Source organism: Cydia strobilella, chromosome 11 (assembly GCF_947568885.1).
Source record: "Cydia strobilella chromosome 11, ilCydStro3.1, whole genome shotgun sequence".
NCBI lineage: Eukaryota > Metazoa > Arthropoda > Insecta > Lepidoptera > Tortricidae > Cydia > Cydia strobilella.
Window position 1 is genome coordinate 230,295 of NC_086051.1, and position 19,576 is coordinate 249,870.

Consider the following 19,576-nt stretch of genomic DNA (forward strand, 5'->3'; position numbering starts at 1 on the left):
TGTAGCGGACAATTTAAACAATGCAAGGGTTCGATAAAAGTTTGGACGGATCGCAGACCTCCAACCAGATGGGAGAATGACATTAAAAAGATTGCAGGCCTACTCTGGAGGAGTGAAGTAGCAAACCGGACTGCTTGGAGGTGAACTGGAGAGGCGTATGCCCAACAGTGGGCGCATACTCGCAGAAGAAGAAGAAGGGTTCGTTAGATAATAATAGAAATAATTCGAATTTTCATGTACATTAATCTGAAAATTCGCGAATTTGGCCACATACACAATTAGGCATAGTAATCGGTACCTACATACAGGTTTTTGTAAATAACTTGTCCGTCTATGCTGTAAATGATTTTTTAACAAGCAGTAACGTCTGCGAACGATGCTATAAAGCTGTCTTTACAATGTATGGCAGTGCCATAAATTATGCAGCACTTGCTTTTTAATCATTAGTAAAAAAAATGTGACCTAAAAAAGAGCTACTAGGTACCCCTATGATCCCTTTCAAATTCGTTGTTTTGAAACTAAAATACCAGGGTACAATTGTAGAAGCAATTTATCTCTTAAAATCTGAACCTACAAACTCGAAGTTTGATATCATCATCATCATATCAGCCCTTTATCGCCCACTGCTAAGCATAGCCCTCTCTTCTTCTTTCTTCTGATATGACGAAAACAAAGTGCTGTTTTGACTACAGAACCCTAAAAACGATCATTGCGCCGTGATGTGCTCTAAGATAACTTGAGTAAACCATTGAAGGCAACAATAGGCTAATTATATGGCTCAAAAATAAATGACCATTACTGGCTCACAAATATATGACCATTACTGAATCCATCAATCACTGGCACAAAGTATCAGTGTTTATAAAAAACGAGTACGAAATTTTGCTTTCAATGTTAAGGTAGATTTTATGGTAAGCGTAAGGATATTGACGACTTGATGGTGTAAGATCTGTAAGGAATCTCTACACTTATCTGGTATTTGACCTTCAGGAACACCAGTCTTGTCTTTCTAGTCTCTGACCAAGTTTTTCTGTTGTTTGAAGTTTGCTCGACCTCGATGAATCTTTCCATCACTTCCTTCTTTGTCTTACGCGTTTTAAGGAAATATTTCGTTTGTGTATCATTTCGTCACCTTGTCATAGTGACAATCATTATGAAAGTTACTAGGAACCTCATATTATAGTCACTGGAAAGGTACGAAGCGGCATAGAAAAAAATGATCGAATTTAAACTATCGTGAGACATATTTCAAAATATTTAGATCAGTACGGTTTAAACGGTAAGGGTACGGGTTATAGTGAGTAAAAACCGTACTGATCTAAATATTCAGAAAAAAATGCTCGATCGTACAAAGCGACATCTCACTATTAGTGTCAGTGACAGTACTGTTTTAACGGCACTGATGTCCCAAATCACTCAACCAGACCGCTGTGGTCCAAAACGACGCGAGTTTGAATCTCGCTCGAGGCTCCAATTTTTAATGGGAGAATGTTGCTTGCTGATACAATATAAAGCAAATCATCAGTCAGACAGACCTAGAAAAGACATAAGTCGGCGAAAATTAAAACATCACTCCTTTTCTCCATGAGATAATAACTATACAAATTACCTTAACAATGGTATCTTCTTCAACGCATACACACACTTATCTACTTAAAAATAGAACACTGACACTTCATACCGATCTTCAAGAGGAAAATAAAACTGTTTGCTCTCAAGAACAGCATCCGACTGAAGAACGAGACCTTATCGCGGACAGCGCGAGTTACTAGCCTGTTATTGTTATGATAATGCTTATTATAAATGTTGGAAATAGCCCCGATAACGCAATGAGCAATTAAGAAATATACCATCGGCGCATATCGTGCCGCAAAGCAAACAAGTAGGTATCTGCATAAGTAATTAAAGTACTAATAACTTCCTAGAAAATAATTGCGATTATCAATGGGCGTTTTGAAAACACCAGTAGTACCAGTAAATCACTGAATAGTTTATGGCGCACTCGGCTTACGACTGCTCCGAGCATAGTCTATTAGTAGGTACTGATACTGTAAAACCACTCAACTAGCCAGTATTACTACTATGCTATATAAATTCAATTATGCGTATGATGAACACCAATGTTCTCCTTGGCGTCATTCAAATAACAATCACACCTACATGAAGAGATTTAAGTTAGGTTTGGACCGTACTTTGGAAATTTTGCACTAAGTTGAGTGGTTCTACGGTATGTCAACGAATGACTAGGATTTATAATAATTAATATCCAAGAAATGTGAGCAATTAACCTACCATGGGTGCATAGGTATTGTGTCGACAAACACGTTGAAGGTATGCATAATCAAGACGATTATCTTAATAATCGCACTTCCTAGAACTTATGTGATTATCAATTGTCAATGGTTGTTTAGAAACCGGGGTTAATTTGACTTGTAATTATTGATTACAGCATGACATGGCAGATAGGGTTTTGATTAGCTAGGAAATTCCAGGTAATCAGGATTCATTGTTTCGTGATCCTTTTAGGCTCGAACATTTCCGGCACCATTCTGATTCTATTTTATTTTGCATTCTTCGAAATTTTCGGGATATCAAATTACAAATCGCGATATTACATATACATAATAATGTCCAGTTGTTTTTTTGTGGTGATTGTGTGATTTGTGTGTAAGTAGTGGATTTATATTATTAATCTCAAGCCACCTAAAAGTTAAAACGTGCCAAACAAAATGCAATTTTTATTTTCCTTAGAAAGGTTAGGTCAAGATGGAAGCCCAGGCTTTGTCTTGGCCTTCGGGTGGCTTCTCCGCTGAGAAAAAGCTCTTCCTTCGATTTTAAATTATATATTTGCTAAATTACTGTATAGGTACCCTCTTAGATTACCAGAAACTTTGGGTTTATTATTAACTTTAAAATTTATGAAAATAAGCATAGCAAAATTAATTAATATCACAAGCTCATCTCAGGACAAGTTTTTGTACATTCCACAATCTATTCTAAACTTTCAAGCTGGCAAGAGTAACAGCTTCGAAGTGAAAGTCGGCGTTCACCAGGGATCTGCCCTCAGCCCCCTGCTCTTCAATATCCTCATGGATTACATCACCAAAGACCTGCAAAAACCGGCCCCATGGACACTGTTATATGCAGATGATGTAGTCCTAGTAGAGGAATCACTGCCGGAACTTCAAAGGAACCTCGAAGCATGGCGGGCGGCACTAGAAGACAAAGGACTAAGAGTGAGTCGGCAGAAAACTGAATACATGCATTGCAATTTCTCTAACAGCGACATATGCACGCAGTCACTACCCACAATCGATGGAAATCCTTTGAATAAGGTTGAGAAATTCAAGTACTTAGGGTCCGTTGTTAATACTAAAGCCGATAACGTAAGTGATATTGAAAGCAGAATAAAAACAGGATGGCTCAAGTGGAGATCTCTTACTGGAGTTCTCTGTGACGCAAGAATGCCAATTAAAACCAAGGGTACCGTGTACAAACGAGCAGTGAGACCAGCTTTACTTTACGGATCCGAATGTTGGGGAATGAGAAAGTGTGACGAACAGAAAGTACATGTCACTGAAATGAAAATGCTGCGCTGGTCTGGAGGTGTTACTCGATCAGACAAAATTCGGAATGAGTATATCCGAGGCACTTTTAAAGTTGCAGAGATACATCATAAGATGCAGGAGGGCCGATTACGCTGGTATGGCCGTGTAATGCGCAGAGACGAACACCACATGACGAGACTAGTTATGGCTATAGACGAGGGCAAGAGAGGCAGAGGCTGCCCGCCAACCAACTGGACTAGAACCATCTCCAAGGACATGACGGAGCTAGGCCTAACGCCAGCAATGACTCAAGATCGCAACAAGTGGCGATCAAGTATCAGGAGGGCCGACCCCAAATAGGGAATGCGCCAGGAGAATGATGATGATTCTAAACTTTCATGAACAAACTTTCAAAAACAAAACAACTGCTTCAGGGACTCAGGAGGTTCACACACACACACACAGGAGGGAAAACAGCGATGTGAGAGCAACGTGTAAATTTACGACGTAGTTAAGTAGTGTTTACGACGCTGCATTCCGCTGCATTGATAAGGCCGTTAAAACAGAGATGAGTGACAAGGGTGTTACCCGGTTATCACACCGATACCGCACTGCGCTCCGATGTGTGATCGAGATGCCGCTTTGCACGTTTATAGTGACGTCCAATCAATATGAAGTCTGTCTAAAACGGTACCGGGAAGATTGACAAGGGTGTTGGTGTTATTCTTGTGGCTTACCAAGCGACGGCGCATGCAACGTTAAATAATAATTTTACTGTGGCAATATTATTATGACACCCCGATTAATACAGGAATATTTAGGGTGGGTTGCACCAAACCGTCTGTCACCGTTAAAGCGTTTGCTAAATTTTATTGTATGGGACTTTTCATAGGTCTCTGCTGAGTGATGTTGATCAGTCCGTTATATGTGGTTGGTGCAACTGGCCCTTTGTTGGTAAAATACACATTACACAGCTGGCAATATGGTGCCTTTAGCAAGTGGTGGGGACTTTCCGATATTAGTTATCTTGGATTCCATTATTGCAATATCGTAATAATTGGTCCGATATTCCGGGATTTCGGAATTCCGGTATTCACGCCCAATTTGGTACAAATCTGAAGATAAAAGTTACACACAAAAGATAGGCATGTCAGTCTCTATCACTTGTCAATTAACAAGTATACAGATTTGGAGGATTCTATCTATGGTTGTCAATTGACAAGTTTCAAGATTTGGAGGGAGAAGCTTCCATCGATAGAAATCTATGGTTGTCAATTGACAAGTTTAGGAGATGGGGAGACATTAGAGGGCTCCCGGTTGCGTATTTACAAAGGCTATACTGATATGGTTCAGATGCGAACTGAACTAGATTAGCTTTTGTTTGGACAAAACTTAACAAAACCCTAATCTATTATAGTATAGAAATTTACTGAAATCGTATAGACTTTATTAACTAAATTCATACGGATATTGTTACTACAAATGCTAGTCTGTTGCGATCTAAAATTTGAATCATATTTTAGTAACGACTCCGACTGTATTAAATAAATTACCGTTCATGCAAATGACTTAACAATGCCTAAGATTTTTTTTACTTTTAGAATTATTTCAGTCGATAGGTACGAGTACTCCCTTTAGTACCATTTGGTAACCAAAATTTCGTAACCAGCTACAGAATGGGAATGAAGATTCCCAGTTAAGGTGGTTCGATTTTCATACAAAATTCAATCTGCTTTAATTAAGGCACTACACACTATTACTACACAAATATTTGCTCATTTATCTACTTTCGAATATTCGTTTGCGCTAAATTAATAGAAAAACTTTGTTTCATACAGAAATCATACATAAAACAACGTATTTTTTTCATCAATTTTACGTATGTGTGTGTCACAAATGTCGTGTACAAATACGTTGCGTGCGGCGTTGCCACTCTATGACGTTGGCGACGTTGCCTGGCCGACCTGGCAGGATTTGCAGTGCCGTCGTGTTTAGTGCATTTTTATTTGACAGTGTTGACACTGACACATAGGGTCATGTTTATTGTGGACATCAATTTGTTTGTATAAATTGAAAATGATAGCAACGTCTAAATCAAGTTACAAAAATCATCGGTGTTCTGGTCCGCGAAAATCCAGAAAAATTCAGACTCAATTGAAGCGGAATTCATGATGGTGAAGTTTCGTAAGGTAGGTACAGTTTCATTCCTTCATTGTACATTGTAATTTTCTCGTGCCAATCTTTTTAGAAAATAATTCTCACTTCTTCCGTAATGGTAGATATAAGCAGTGAACAATACCTATATAATGTAATTATTACTGTTTTGGTTGCCGAATAGTCAATGTGTCACTAACTCTAGGTTTTTTTAGGTATTGTGCAAAATGAAGAGGCATTCTTGGAAATAAAATGTTTTCCTTCATTAGCCAGAAAAAATCAGGACATCCTCACTGCAATAAAGTAAAATAAAACATTTCCTGGGGATGAAAATTATGGAATTTTGTCTATTAGAATCCATATTGTTGCATCATCTTTCTTCCTATAACATTAGAGACTTTGTGCTATCATGATATTATTTTTCTTTCAGGTACAGGGACAACTACGGATAACAAATATGATTTTTTTTTATTTCATTTGTTGTGTGAATCCATCTACACCAACAAGACATCCACTGCTGGACATAGGCCTCCCCAGGGATCTCCACAACGACTGGTCTTGCAAGACCGGCCAAAATATCGAGAAATAAATAATATAAATAAACATGATAAATATCCCGTTTTCTATAATAGTTATAATTAGAAGGCCATGCAATGTTGTTACTCACTGTACCTACTTGAATCCAAAAAATAAAATAAAAAAAAGTTTTAATTTTATTTTACAATTACTACTTTATTATTAGTACATTACGATACAAGTGCAAAAAGTAGGAAATTGGCAACGAGTGGCGATAAATTGAAACACGACCGAAGGAAGTGTTTTAATCGACACGAGTTGCGAATTACCTTTTCGCACGTGTATTGTACAACGTTTTACAGTACATAATTGGCCCTTTACATTTTCGACATATGCACGTATTGTACTAATTACCGCACTAGGGCGGTAACGTATATTTAGCACCATATGTACTAAAAAGTATTTTACAGTACATATGGTGCAACTTTCTCGCCCTAGTGCGTAAAGAGCACTTTTCATGCATATGTCGAAAGTTTAAAGGGCCATATGTACTGTAAAACGTTGTACGATACACGTGCGAATAGGTAATTCGCAACTCGTGTCGATTTAAAACACTCTCTGCGGTCGTGTTTTAATCTGTCGCCACTCGTTTCGAATTTTCTCTTTTCCGCACTTGTATCGTAAATAACTATTTCAAACTGCAAGGGTACGATGATAGATCTCAATTCAATATAATTTTGCAACATTTGGCATTATTAGGTTATAAATTGTATGGAGATGAAATCTATCATCGTATCCTTCCAGTTTGAAAAATACTATAGAGGCTGGGCAGTAAGGGATTGCTTTACTTGTAGAACTATATTTAGCCCTTTAAAAAAAAACTGATACCTAACACTTACAAACCTGGACTTCCTTGGGCTAGTGCTACTAAGAATCGTCAGTATTCTCCATCCTTTCTGAGTTGGAAGAACCCAAAAAGGTGAGATTTGTGAAAGTCAGGTTTTCAATATGTGGCGTTTTCAACCAAACGGGTACCTACTTATTGTTGTCATATTTCCATAAAGCTTCAAAATGAAATCAACCTAATCGACAACCGACAATGTGGTACCTTTTAGTTCAAAACGTCACATATTTTTAAAAAACGTTATAAACTAATTTATTAATAATACTGAATATCTGGGAGAAAAAGAAAACATAAGTAAAAACTCAAAAATGCTCGTTTTCCCAGATATAAGACCTAGCTAGATCGAACCCCTTACAGCAAATTTCATCGAAATCGTTAGAGCCGTTTCCGATATCACTGAAATATATTTCGGTTATATCGGAATCGGACAAGAATTCGAAGAATAAAAGGTATAAGAAACATAAGATAACACAAAAGGACAAAAAAAGTACCCCTGTCGTACCAGTCTCGAACCTGAATCCTCTTGCATGTATTTCCACGAACATACCGTAACGCCATTGCAGCATACTTACACTGCATGAAATTGTCTACTACAAGCATCACGGAAACACTGTTTGCATGTGTGAGTAATAGTAGGAAATAGCATGACAGAAACACTCTGTCGACTTTAAAAGTGTTTTTTGCACTAATGAAGTATTCAATGTTTATTATAATAGTTCAATATTTATGTAAAGAGTGCGCTAAACATACTTTTAAGTATACAGATACCAACACTATTCCACAAAAAAATAAAACCTGAAAATTTGCGAAAGTGACGCCATCTAGCGGGGTTTAAGCTTTGGGTAACCTAGTCGAACCACCTTAATTACAAGCCGGTTACGTATTGGGCCAGCGTGTTACCGCTTGGTAACTAAATTTGGTAACTAGCTACAAAACAGGAATTTAAAATTCCTTGTATGTAGCCAGTTACGAATTGGGCCAGAGTGGAATTGTTTGGTAAATAAGTTTTGTAACTGGCTACAAAATGGGAATCCAAAATTACATTAAATCAATAGGTAGGTAGGTTAGGTTCGTTAGGTAGCTTCAAATGCCCGAAGGGCAAACCGCCCAGAAATAGGAGCCCCGCGAAGCGGGGCTCCGTCTAGTTACGTTGTCAAGTAAATATTTTTTAAAGAAACAGTCCGACGAACTCCAGCTAACTAGACGGAGCCCCGCTTCGCGGGGCTCCTATTTCTGGGCGGTTTGCCCTTCGGGCATTTAAAGCTACCTAACGAACCTAACCTACCTACTGAATTAGTGTAATTTTGGATTCCCATCATGTAGACAGTTGACAAAACATTTGCCAACCGTTGCTAGGAATAATCCATTTCAGTAAATAAGTATTATAAAAATTTTGATATCATATTCAAACGATACTGACGTTACTAAACTCGACTAGGTTTTGTCGTGAATAATATTTGAAAATATGTAAGCAAAAAGCTAATCCATTTGAGTGACTACTTTTTACCGAAATGGTATAGATATTGTTAACTAATATGCATAAATGAAAGCTCCCCGATTATAATCTGAGGCGTGACTGAAATAGTTTAGCTTTTGTAAATACGCCTCCCGGTTCGGAGCGATGCCCGGTAAGGTTTGATCTCAGTGATAACATCGAATCTTGATCGTTCATTGTTCAGTCGGCTTGTTTAAATAGATTACCGGTTAGCTATGTAGATAGGGTTTTAGCTCCGAACATCAATACGAAAGCATGAAAATTGGTACGCATGTATTTTTAGGTTCAAAACAAGAGTAACTATAGAACAGGGTTATAACCGCAAACACCGAAGTTCACAAATTGCGGGCATCTTTCTCTGTCACGCTAATTACGCCTTAATTGGTGTAAAAGTGAAAGATGCCCGCAATTTGCGTACTTCGGTGTTCGCGGTAGAATAGAATAGAATAGAATAAGAACTTCCCACAAAACTTACGATTAAATACAATTTGCAAGTGACAACTTGACAAGTTACCACTATGGTCTCAAAATTTACAAGTGACAAAATTTGAATGAAAAATTCATACAAATATGTAAATTATTGTTGTGAGAAATCTACAACCACCCGTACCACAAAATTTGACATACTAAAAGTGTTATTCTAGAAAATTTTACAAATTTGTAGTTGACATTAAACGTTTGTGTTATAAACTTTATTGATATTGAGAATAAAGTATACAATTGTAACTATATACGTGTGCGTAGCATGCGTGGTGAATACAGAAGCCGTCCGGCGGCGCATCAAAGCGTTGCTCTAATTGGACTTAATTGACGGCCGGCGCACGCGCAGCCTTTTGTTACGAACGCTTGCAGCGCGGGCGAGTTGAACGTTCAAGAGCACCAGAACAAATGTGCTCTTGGATAGCAGTAGTAGTATTAATAACACTAAATATTGTACAAAAAAAAGAAACATAAAACAGGAAAAAAGCACACATCATTAGTACAAAGCCAAAGGCGAACTTATTCCTTTTAGGGATCTCCTCCATTTAATCTTTGATAGTGTTTAAACGTGTTTTCAAGGTGCAGTTAACTTGTGTGAAGCAACTGTGGAGCAACAGAGTGCAACAACAGGTAAGTAGGTATTACACAGGGTTGCACAGGGTTGCTCCACAAAAGTAAACTGCGGTGCGAAACGTTTACACGTCTGCCCAAAAAAAGGAGTGTATGTGCAGGGTTCATGGTTGAAAGTTTTCTGTAGAAACTCGAGTATTTTCTGAGAAAAAAGCCTTTTTTTAGGACTTGGATCCGCCCATGATCACGTTATTTTGGTTCATCCAAAAAACGGACTCGCTTTCGCGCGTGCATTTGATCGCAATCGGACTTGCTTCTGTTCACTAACTTCCACAAACATGTTATTTTAAATCTTATATGCAAGGGATAAGAACGTAAGTCGTGTGGAAAGTTTTAAATAAGTTAAATGGGTTTACAGCTGTCGGGGTGCAGCGATTTAGCAATTGAGTGTAAACGCGTTAGAGGATTAACTCATTATCTAATAGGTCGCTTGCATTCTGGTACTAATAGACGAGAAATGCACACTTAGATAAGAGTGATTCAATATTAAACTGCAATTATTATACTTGAATTCGTCCATATTTATAATACCATTTTAAACGTGATACGTATTGCAAATTGTATGAAATTTTAAGAGGTTACCAGTGACATCGTATTAGCACAACTTCATGATCTTGTTGTTAAAAGATATCGACCTGAGGCCCAGGCACGAGTGTGAGGTGACTTATAGAGTCAATTCATTTCAGTCATTCAATCTATGTATGCGTATTCCGATTGTAATAACAGGTTAGAGATCTGGATTTGTTATTGATATATATGCTGGATTTGGATCCATGAAGTTCAAAATTACATGTCTTAATTCAACCAGAACCTTCACTATTGACAATGACAGTTCAAACCCATAACAAATCCAGATCAAATCATAAGCTGTTATAACAATCAGGATGCGCCTCCTAGATTCGAAATTAAAGTCAATCGGAAAAACATAAATGGCATTTCAATTCATGGAATTCATGCAACTTAACCCCTAAAATCCTGAAATGTATAATCCTCTCGCAATAAATCGAAGGAAACCATAAAGTCGCCCGAAATGGAGCTAGAATTACAAATATTAAATGCACTCGGCCATTGTCTGCACTAAGCGCGCGCGTAACTCCGATACTCCGCCATTTGTTACAGCTTTATAGCTGCATTAATAAATTTTGAGGGCATCCCAGCCTAGCCGGTACCGGTACCGGTAGTGACCCTGCCTACGAAGCAGCAGGTCCCGGGTTTGGATCCAGGTAAGGACATTCCAGAAACTCTCAAAGCACTTGTCAATATTTTACATCATTAAGTAACTACTAGCCTCGGATTGAATAGTACATTGTGGGCGTAAGTTAAATATTGCAAACAAGAGTATAGTTAAATTGCGACGGCTTGCCGGAGCGATTTATAGATTCGAGTTTGCAATATTATTATGCCCCGAGTTACACACAATGTTTTTCATCACAATTGCGATACAATAATGAAATATTAATTAAATTAAATTAAATCATCATTTATTTCAGGCATCATACACCCATATGTGTTAGTAACTTACATAGCTAATAAAAATAATGTTAGTACAATTACAAAACAAATTAATAACATGCAAATTAACTAAAGACTAGGAGCTAAATAAATATAAAGACAAATAACTTTTAATTATAATACTAGAAACTTCATAACTCCCTAGGGAAAACGCTTTTTCTATAGTTCCCGCTAAGCCTGCGTGCAATTCCACATTGACTGAGCGAGTGTGATGAAAATTATATAAAGTTCGAACTCAGTTCTTCTAATTCATCAGTTCTTATTACTTATATAAAGCTCGATCGAGTTCCTATATCTTACCAACTCTAAATCCCATTGCAGGTCCTTTAATGAACTCCCCATAGCGGAACGTCCATAACTCCTCGTGCCCATTATTGAACAGATTCGTGACAATAGCCGAGGCCAGTTATGGGCACGGCAATAGAACTGTCCGAACGTTGTAAATCTTCGGCTAAACTGATCATCAATTTCGCGCAACTATATTACTTTCTTTATTAAGCGTGTTTTGACAACATTATTATAACTAAATATGATTTGCACTCATAAATAAGATAATGCCTTAAATCTGTGTAAAGAAATGTGGTGCATTTTAATTAATAAGATGTATAGGTATAGCCACTGTTTAAATACTAATCCCGCCCGAATTTGTTGAAAGAATATTAGGGGCCTATGCACACCGCGCTTTTAAAATCATACGCTGCCCAAAAACGTATTATTTTATATATATATATATATAAACATAGAATGAAAAACATAGAATTTGCACGTAGGTGTTATTAATTAAAGCTCAATAAAATGTTTATAGCAAAACGTGTTACCTCAATAATTTCATACTGAGTCATCATGATCGTGAACTATGATAGTGACAAAATCAACTAGCATTTACTTTATAAAGCTAAAAGTCGTATAAGCGTCATATCGTCACTCTCTTCAGGTCTTTTGGTGCCAACGTGACTAAATTAAGCGAATCAGAGGCAACTAATTGTAGCATCAGTAGCACGTGGGCGGGCTCTACGTGAAAATACATCTTTAGAATGAAAGGCCGTAAACGCCAACTGTAAGCGTTTGTCAAATCTAAAGGGGCCCACTGACTATCAGTCCGCCGGACGATATCGGCCTGTCAGTTAGAACAAAAATTTGACAGTTCCGAACAACAGACAGGCCGATATCGTCCGGCGGACTGATAGTCAGTGGGCCCCTTAACAAACCGTTGATAATCGTTTGTCCCTGTGTAAAATTTAACCGGCTTTTTAAGATTTTTTTGCGCAACGTTAATGAACTGACAATTCGTATTCATGAGTGTATTATTAATAAATTGACAGATAAAGTGGACATACAGGGAATATTAAATGGGCCAATAGAGGCAGCTATGTAGAGTTGTAGATAAATAATTAGTAAAGCCTGACCAGTAATATATGATCATTGTCAAGAGGGCGCTGTTCATTCTCATGTATAGGGTGACAGTTCAGTATAGTATGAAAAAATTAGTTCCAGTGAAATTCCGCAACATGGCGCGTGATCATATATTCCTGTCAGGCTTTACTTACATTTTTTCAAAATTTTAAAAATCTGCAAATATTTTATTTTTTGCGTTGCACCGGAACTTGTAGCTGCCCTTACTAATGCATTTAAAAATTCCAACCTGGGCCGTGTTGCATAATAAACTACAACTAATATTGCAAGCGAAACTCCTTTTCTAATTCCACTTATTAGAAAAGGAGTTCCGCTTGTAATATTCGTTGTAACAAGGCCCTTTAGGTACTTATAAATTTTAAATTAATAATACCTAGTTATCTACCGGAACAATATAGAAGACAAACCGATGGACCGACCTTTAAAGACGTCACTATTTGAAACGTTCCTTGTTCAGTTATCGCGGCATCTTGCGATATAAATGAGCGCCATTATCTCAGCTATCTAATTTAGCAAATTTTCTATTAACCAACTCTCCCACGGCTCATGACAAGGCAAAAGGCAGAATCCTTTAGTGGAAGCGGTGTTCGAACATTACAAATCTTGATTTGATATGCGTTAAACGCTCAAACTGCATTTCGCTCGGATTTTAGGGATGAGAAATAATATATTCAATTTAAAAAACAAAAGAGTATATAGAGCTGAAGCCATTTTATTTCGGAAATTAACAGCCTCAATTATAAGAAAAAAATATTACTACCAAACCATAAACCTACAAAGAAAAAAAATTGTCATATTATGTTCAGTCGAAGGCAAAAATATCGATCCAGACAAATGGCTCAAAATATGTGAACACGAATTTATTGTCTAAGGTGTATAAGAGCGTATACATATTTTTAAAACTTTGGGAATGTATATATATTTATGCCCTTGACTATACCTACAAAACTGGAGCCCTAGGATCGCAGAGAAGACGGAACATTTTCATGTAAAAATAAAAGTTCCTAAGTGTTTTTAAAATCAGCCTCATGATCCTAAGATCGGATCTATTTTTTTATTTTTTATTTATTTAAACTTTATTGCACAAGCAAAGAAAAATGTACAAATGGCGGACTTAATGCCAAAAGGCATTCTCTACCAGTCAACCATTAGGTCAAACAGAGACATAAATGTTGGTGCAGGATAGATTCATAAATTATAAGGAGAAATAGAACCAAAAAAAAAATCAAATATTATGTATATATATATATAAACATAATAACGTAAACTAACAAAATTATGATTAAATACTAATACTTATATGATATACTAAAGATAAACTAATACATATTAGTACATACAAGATGGAGAACATTATTTAAATTCTTCTGACAGAAGATGCTTGCGGAGTAGACGCTTAAAAACAGGCTTGCTTGGGGCTTGTCGAATCGAGAGAGGGAGGGAATTCCAGAGACGGATTGCCTCAACGGCGAAAGTTGGACATAAAACCAGTACGGTGAGAAGGGATGGAGAGTTTGAGTGAGCGGGAGGAACGCAGTTCACAGCCTGGACGGGGGGCGACAAAAGTGAATTTACATTTAAGATATCCTGGTGTAGAAGGCTCGAACAAGATGGAAAATAATATACTCAGGATTCTAAGGGACCTACGCCGACGGATGGAAAGCCAGTTGAGCTGACGTCGATAAAAAGAAACATGGTCGTATTTGCGAAGGCCGAAAATAAAACGTATGCCATTATTAATGAGACGGTCAAGTTTATTGAGGTACTCCTGTGAGATATTAGTCATGCATACGTCCGCATAGTCAATGACTGGCAAAACTAGAGCCTGCACTAGGAGTTTTTTGGTACCTACTGGGAGAAAATTCTTAAATTTGTAGAGATTACGCAGCGTCCAACAGACTTTCCGACTAACTTCTGAGATTTGGTAATTCCAGGTAAGGCTTGGATCTAAAACAAGGCCGAGATCTTTCACTTGTTTAGATACTGGAATGATGGTGCCATCAAACAAGATCGACGCGATAGAAACCGCACCAAGCTTCACTAGTTGTTGTTGGCTTCCCATCTATCTGGATAAACATCCTGTATATTGCCGCTGAGTGTAACCTGTACCCATTTCCAAATCAATATCAAAGGTTAGCTGGAAGAGATCCCTTAAGGGGATAAGTTCGCCTTTGTACACATTTACTGTATCCTCTCTGTGTTATGTATTTGTTTTGTGCAATAAAGTGTTTACTATTATACTAATACAAATGAAGTTAAGATTTAAAAGCTGGAATGCCTCGGGGCCATTCCGGCTCATTTGCGGCGAAAGACAAACGTTGTATCGTTGGCGAGCACAAATTTCGCCGATATAATCGCTCCGCAAGACAATGCGGGCCTGTACAACTGGAAGGGCATATGTTTAGGATGTATTATCGATACTTCAAGAGTGCGAGCGATTTCGTAATATGTAACTGAGTATACCTTGATTTATTTACATTATATGGGTCACACAGAGAAAATACCACTTCAAAAAGGACGAGGGCTCTGCGGCTCAAGCCTGTTGTTTTTTTGTGATTTTTTTCTCCGACTGTAAGACAATGCGGGGCTCTACAACAAGGGCATAATGGGAATCGATGGGAAGGTCATGTTTGGGCTATGTTGTCAATACTTGAAGAGTTTGAGCGATTTGATTTGGGTTGGCTGCAAACAGGCGTTTGTAATCTGTAACTGAGCTGAGGAAAACTTTTTTTATGGGTCATTGTCTCGAAGATCACAGTTGGTTGGTTTGTGGGTCAGTTGTGTACTTGACAGACATTCACAGTTGATCTTACTGTCATTACGTCAAGATCTGATGATGGGGTTTTGGAAAAATCGAGGGTACTCTTCAAATCTTATAGGTACTTTAATGATTTGGGTATTTTCCAAATTCCATTCCATTTTTGGGTGGGTATTTCTCATAGTTGTGTGCTCTCGGAAAGCACCACTTTTTGCAGGTGAACTGCTAATGAAGATATGTGAATAGGTGAATATTTTTACTTTTTTGGCCATCAATGGTCCTCATGTTTTGTAACACGGTTTACGAATGTGCGGACGATAGTATGCTGTAAGTAGCTAGGTAGGAAGACATTTAAACGGTGGTCTAATTCCAACGGTCTCCTACGTCACCTACGGTTGGGCAGCATGGTCGGAAACATCAGTAGATAGCGTACAGCCTCCAAGCGGCGGTTATCGGACCGATACGGCTGATGGGTGCGGCTAATTATTCAGTATACTTTAATAATTATAACTAGCCACGTGACTCCACCGCTCGCCCCTTCCAACAACTCCAACAAGCCAGTAGACATAAGCCGTATAGCCTCCGAGCGGCGGTTATCGGAGCGATACGGCTGATCGGTGCGGCTAATTATTCAGTATACTTTAATAATTATAACTAGCCACGTGACTCCACCGCTCGCCTCTTCCAACAACTCCAACAAGCCAGTAGACATAAGCCGTATAGCCTCCGAGCGTCGGTTATCGGAGCGATACGGCTGATCGGTGCGGCTAATTATTCAGTATACTTTAATAATTATAACTAGCCACGTGACTCCACCGCTCGCCTCTTCCAACAACTCAAACAAGCCAGTAGACATAAGCCGTATAGCCTCCGAGCGTCGGTTATCGGACCGATACGCCCGATACGCCCGATACGCCCGATACGCCCGATACGGCTGATGGATGCGGCACGTTCGCTGATACCATCTGCCTCGTGACCGCACCAATTATTATTCAATATCGTGCTTTGATTGTCTTTAATATTGGCTATTTATGAATTGAACGGTTCACTTTGGTCTTGATTACGTCTTACGAATGCATCTGAAATCTGCATGGCTTTTTTTCGCATATTGCTATTAATCCGTAGTTTTGTTAGCATTCTGCATTTTTACATGTAGTTTTTGTTAGTGAAATTTATTGTTTTTACGAAAGTTTAATATATATTACCCCAATTAGTCATTAACGAATTTTAATAGACAAATCCAGTGAAAGTAAACACACGTCATTATAATGTATACATTATGTAAGTACGGCATCGTCAAATATAAAATATGTACACGTGTAAAAATATCAAGAAAATAATTAATCTTGAAGTTAGTCAGAAAGATGTTTCGATAACTATGATTATTTGATTAATGGTTTCCGTTTACATTATCTTAGAAACGGAAATGCCTCTAACTGACGGACTGTATGTGTTGATATATCGTTAGTACCTAAGTTGATGAAGTCCCATTCAAATATTAATAACTATTAAATTAAAAATTCCAAAAAAACCCTACTCTCATTTTGGGAAAGGCCTGATACTCTTCAAACTGCTGGATCGATTTTGATCAGACATAGCTAAGAACTACCGCAAGGAAAGCGGCTTTCAGGTAAAGGGAACGGAATTTAAATCGGTCCATCCGTTTGAGAGCTATGATGCCACAGACAGACAGAGAGACATTGGCTTCAAACTTATAACACTCGATTTTTAGCGTCGGGGTTAAAAACTTAAACTCTATTTCATCTCGTTTTTAGGGTTCCGTACCCAAAGGAAAGAAAAACCGGCCAAGTGCGAGTCGGACTCGCGCACCGAGGGTTCCTTACTTTTTAGTATTTGTTGTTATAGCGGCAACAGAAATACATCATCTGTGAAAATTTTCAAATTTCAACTGTCTCACGCACGAATCATGAGATACAGCCTGGTGACAGACAGACAGACGGACAGCGGAGTCTTAGTAATAGGGTCCCGTTTTTACCCTTTGGGTACGGAACCCTAAAAAGGGACCCTATTACTAAGACTCCTCTGTCCATTTTTCTGTCTGTCTGTATGGCTGTATCTCATGAACCGCGTGATAGTTAATAGACAGTTGAAATTTTCACAAATGATGTATTTCTGTTGCCGCTATAAAAACAAATACTAAAAAGTACGGAACCCTCGGTGGGCGAGTCCGAAGTCGCACTTATCCGGTTTCTATACCTAACGCATTTAAAAGTCAAAAAGCTATTCCATAGCTTTAAAGGTTCAATATCGCTTGCAAGTTTGGGATCGTCGACATTCCATTCAAATTAACACCTTTATTCGATTATCGATAACTCGCTGCATCGATTAAGTGGTTCCAATTGACGGCCATTGTATCGATATTCTGATGTATCAATCGTCAGATATATCGAGTTATTCAATAAGTGATGATATGATTGTCACTTGACCGGGGCGCGATGTGAGACCTCTGTAAATAGCACAGATTGTCTGGTGAATTGGGTGACTTGTTGCTTTATTGGTGAAGTCATCATCTTCCTCGCGTTATCCCGGCATTTTGCCACGGCTCATGGGAGCCTCGGGTCCGCTTGACAACTAATCCTAAGAATTGGCGTACCCACTAGTTTTTACGAAAGCGATTGCCATCTGACCTTCCAACCCAGATGGGAAAACTAGGCCTTGTTAGGATTAGTCCGGTTTCCTCACGATGTTTTCCTTCACCGAAAAGCGACTGGTATAAATATCAAAATGATATTCCGTACATAAGTTCCGAAAAACTCATTGGTACGAGCCGGGGGTTTGAACCCGCGACCTCCGGATTGAAAGTCGCACGCTCTTACCGCTAGGCCACCAGCGGTTGCTTTATTGGTTAAGTATTCTGGCTTTGTTGAGCTCGCGGACCTGTATGTGAACTGCACGCGGACATTACAGTTGGCGTGCAGTTCACATACAAGTTGCAGTCGGGTTGCAGTCCGCCTGTACCGGCCCTTAGCATTCGTAAACTGACCCCAAAGTTCTCCCCAAACAGTGATCACCATGCAAACAATACGAGTACATACGTTTTGTTCCGTCTCTCCTTCCGATGTTCCAACTGTTCGAACTTAAATCTATACTCAATAAAAAATATGAAATACATTCCTGCCTTCTACGAACATTAGTAATAGGGATGAGAGGCACTAATTTTTGCCGAGGTATTTTGGCGCTCGAACGCAGTGTGAGCGCCAATAATCCGAGGCTGAAATGATGCCTTTCACCCGAGTTAAACATTACTTTTCATTTCGAATACGAGGATAGTTTTTTTAAAAACATGACTAAGTATACATTTTTATAGTATTTCTTAAGGGTACTTTCAATTAACAATTTAGGCAAAAGTATCGTTATTTATGGAATGGAGAGTCAAATATCAAAATGGAAATTGTATAACAAATCCATTTAAACTCAAATTTCAATTGCTTATCGAAAAAAAAATTTAAAAATCCTACTTCGAACGTAGAACGCTCTAGTACAGACACGTATCATTTCTGCACACCTTTTAGAACAACAATGACCCTCTTTCAGAGCATGAGATATGAAAAAGAACTATATAAATGATGCCAGTCGCCCGTGCGTCTAGCTCGCGCCAGTACATTTACGGAGAAATACGTTAAGATATAATTTTGAAATCACAATTAAAGTTTCATTCGGCCCCTTGGTCCATATCTGGTCCACCGTCCATAATTCAGGTCACCGTTTCTCGATACCTTATCACAATTAGATTTACTGCTCCAACGAATTTAACCACTAACAAGTAAACAAGACGAACGTAGTGTCTGTCTGAATATTTTAAGTGTCAATGACCTTTTAAGACCGACTGTCGACTGTTTTTTTTGATGACTACGTACAATAGGTAATGTACAATTGTACATACCTATTGCAAATTAAAAAATGTGAGACAGACATACAGTAGCGGCAAATAGATAATCTGTCATATTTTTTCAGATATTACATTTGCATAATTTTTTTGATAATTTCTCAAAAACGGCTTTAGCGATTTCGATGAAATGTACAATAAAGGGGCGTATGAAAACGACAATTCGAACAAACCATTCTTAAAATAATTAGTTTTCTTTTTCGTATGGCTTTTTGTGTTACTCTACTTCAGAGATTTACAGTTTGTAGATATTGTACCG

The 19,576-nt window shown here is 38.2% G+C and overlaps 1 protein-coding gene and 1 long non-coding RNA gene across 3 annotated transcripts in view; both read right to left on the bottom strand.

The window, feature by feature from the left end:
- Window positions 1-19,576, bottom strand: part of LOC134745416 (uncharacterized) — a 217,525-nt gene that overhangs the window by 151,300 nt on the left and 46,649 nt on the right. The gene's annotated exons all lie outside the window — the stretch shown is intronic.
- LOC134745391 (protein N-terminal asparagine amidohydrolase) overlaps window positions 1-19,576 on the bottom strand; it is a 91,765-nt gene that overhangs the window by 24,323 nt on the left and 47,866 nt on the right. Inside the window, exon 1 of one of the 2 annotated variants that reach the window (XM_063679430.1) lies at window positions 1,610-1,767. The exons of the other annotated variant lie outside the window; for it this stretch is intronic. The gene's annotated coding sequence lies outside the window, so the exon portion shown is untranslated. Of the gene's footprint in view, window positions 1-1,609; window positions 1,768-19,576 lie in introns of those variants that run through there. 2 annotated transcript variants of the gene reach the window in all.